Here is a 3,408-nt window from a genome sequence, read left to right as displayed (position 1 = left end):
TAAAGAAGCCCAACTTTTTTCAACATTGATAATAATAAGAAATGCTGAATATGCTGAAAAAATTTAAAAATAAATAAATCAGCTTTGCCATCGCAGAAAAAAATACATTTTAAAATATAATCACCTTGAAAAGTTCTTAAAATAGTTATTTCAAATTGTAATATTTCACAATATTACTGCTTTTTACTAAATATTTACTCAATTTTTGATCAGATAAGTGAGCATAAGAGATTCAGTATTTCAAAAACATTTAAAAAATCTCACCAAACCCAAACTTTTGAACAGTTTTATAGGTTTGTTTAAATCCCTAACCCTAGCTAAACTAATAATGCTTACCAAGCAAATGAAACCATTGTCATGTTATGTACATCACCCATAATGCATTTCAGCACCCTTGTACACTGTCAAGAACAGAATGAGTCCAACAGGCCACTGCCTTGACCTGTTCAACAACATGACAGCACAATTGTGTACGTTTGCCCATTGTCCTCTTTTACCACGTTTAACAGCACCATCTGATGTACAAATCGCCATGGCAACCCGCTGAACCGTAACGCTGGACTTGTGCTCTGGATCCATGAGCCGCCACACAGTTTTGCTTCAGGACAAAACAAACGCAATTCATGTGACAAAACCGTCACATCCAGAGACTTACGTAACCGTACACTGGATCTGACCACTGTACTGGTTATTAAACCAGTATAATCTTAAATTAAAATATGAAATAATTAGACCTGTGCTGCAGGCTCACAGGAATATTAATTAATCTGCTTTAACAGACGGGGTCCGAATACCTCGTTTTTTAATTTGGCCCTTTAAAACTTGTTTCCTCTTGGGGCCGTTCTGGACCGTAATGCATCTGCTTGGTTTCATTGGCTGGTTGTCATGGATACGGTGATTTAATCTGTTCCCCGGCTAGTCATGTGACCCTAACATCCCATGTGTGATGGTGACAGACAGCTTTAATGCAGGGTGTGTGTGTTTGTGTGTGTGTGTGCGTGTGTGTGGGAGCGATACGGGAGGAAAGCACATGGAATTACGGAACGACAGCAGCATTGAAACGGCTGATGCACTATAACAACAACACACCAGGCCCATCCGGCACTTCCTGCTAAACATCCTCCATTCAGAGCAGTTATTAAATATTAAATATTCTATGTTTCACCTCAGACTGTTTTAAATGTTCTGTGAAAGAGGTCACATGTTCCTTCATTTCTTGAATGAAAGTTCATTATTATACATTGTGCAAAAACATACTGATGCTTTCTTTCAAAAATAAAAACTTCCTTACCAGTTCAAAAATACCATTTATAGAAATGATGGGTGTGACCTCACAAGAATGGATACATTAAGACTGCCCACATTTATGTGTCATGCCCATATTTGGTGTTGGTGTTCAATCATTGAGGGGGGGATCCCTGATCACAAATAATGCATCACTTTTGAACACAAAATGATGTTTTGAAGCAAGTTTTAGTCTTCAGAGCATAATTTAGCCCAGTGTTATATTGAACTAAAACTAATAAAAATCTTTTTCGTTAATTGAAATAAAGCTGAAATGTCACTAAATATAAATTAGAAGTGATAGATAAAAATTGTTCCCTTGGCAACTAACCGAAATAAAATAAGTTGAAGATGAAGTACTAAAATTACTAACACTGAAATAAATATAATAAACACATAAATAAATATCAAGTTAAATATAATTTTTTTTTATCTAATAAAAATGATAAAAGTACATAACAACAAAACTAAAAATGAAATGAAAACAGAAATTATATAAATAATATAATTCAAAATATTAATAAATACTATAATAGTATAGAAATAATACTAGTTTAGCCTATGAAATAACCTAATAATAAAGAGCATTAGTGGAAGTTTATGATTTGAACGAATGAATTTTCCAATCCTAGAAACAATTTGACTTCAAAAAAAAAAGAAATCAGGAAGGGGGCCAACACTTTTTCACACCATTGTGTATATATATATATATATATATATCACTGTCAAATTTCCAGCTTATTTTGGTCAATAATGAAAATAAGTTGAAGGTGCTATAAACCTAAACTAAACAAATTGTGTAAAAACAATTTTCTCTCAGAAATTGCTCATAAATTTCACAAATAATTAAGTTAAGTATGTAAATTAGATTACATGATGACATGATTTATAATAATTCTTAATAACTTAATAACTCCCAAAAACGAACTGTACACTTTATGGCTGTTATCAAAGGAAAAACTGAATGATGTAACTGAGAAAATGCTTTATTTTCAGTATAAATCTGCAGCTAGAAATGCTGTTTGTGTGAAACCTTAGTCTCAATAAAAGCTCTTCCTGGACTGGGAAGAAAGTTGTAAGTTCTTTAAGTTACAGTATGTTCTCAAAAGATCAAGGAACATTTGATTCCTTATGATACGAGCCCTTTAAGCAGTCCTGAATGATCTCGGTGCCTTCTACACATTTCCTCCATCGGTCGGTGTGAGGATGGCGATATACGGATCATATGTGGGTGTGGGTCAGCAGCACCCATTCTTTCTTCTGCCGTTTTCCTCATCCAGTAACACGGGATCAAATGTCCAGTGGCGGGCAGACAGAGCGGACGGCTTCACACATACATACATACACACAGTGTGCTTTAGTGTAGATAAAAAGCTTTAGCCTCGGCCTAAAGAGAGATTTATACTGCATGGCCTGAGAAACTGAAAACCTCAGTCTCTCTCTCTCTACTTCCCAGACGACTCACTGAAAATGTCAACTGAGGCTTAAAACTCATTCGTGAGATGATCAGACTATTAAACGGAAATAATCGCACCCGTCATCACATACAAAAGGTGCTAACTCTCTGTGTCATATCTTCTCTATTATGTCACGCTTATGAAAAGCTTTCATTATGTGCTTTTGTGGTTCTGCTGATCAGTGTTGGGGAAGCTACTTGTCACGCCACAAGCTGCTCATAATTTAAAGTGCTTCAACTACAGTCAAACAGTCACGCTTTTCATAAGAGTTAGCAACATGATGGAGAAACAGCTGTATGTAACTAAATATAACAACAACAAAGAAAGACGTACAATACTGTGTGCAGACTTTCGTGGACACTACTGAGTGATGACTTTGAAGAAACCCATTCACTAAACTGAATTAGGTAAACAGTATGTTATTCTAGAACACTACTCTTTTTTTGTAGTATGGATAATCTGTGCAGTATGCAGAAACAAGCAGTATGAATGTAAAAGCACACTAGGTGTAATCCTGTATCCCACAATGCAATGCATTTGACCTGACCTCCTTTTTACCATGTGATGAATGAACTGATGGTGAAATCAACTGCCAACAGTATTAAGAAACACAAACGGACGGACGGACGGATAGATAGATAGATAGATAGATAGATAGATAGATAGA

At 35.4% G+C, this 3,408-nt stretch overlaps 1 protein-coding gene across 1 annotated transcript in view; it reads right to left on the bottom strand.

The window, feature by feature from the left end:
- The window catches only part of syt7a (synaptotagmin VIIa), a 147,728-nt gene that overhangs the window by 89,952 nt on the left and 54,368 nt on the right, over positions 1-3,408 (bottom strand). The gene's annotated exons all lie outside the window — the stretch shown is intronic.

Source organism: Sinocyclocheilus anshuiensis, unplaced genomic scaffold (assembly GCF_001515605.1).
Source record: "Sinocyclocheilus anshuiensis isolate Anshui unplaced genomic scaffold, SAMN03320099.WGS_v1.1 scaffold779, whole genome shotgun sequence".
Classification (NCBI taxonomy): domain Eukaryota; kingdom Metazoa; phylum Chordata; class Actinopteri; order Cypriniformes; family Cyprinidae; genus Sinocyclocheilus; species Sinocyclocheilus anshuiensis.
This window is presented reverse-complemented; position numbering and strand designations above follow the sequence as displayed.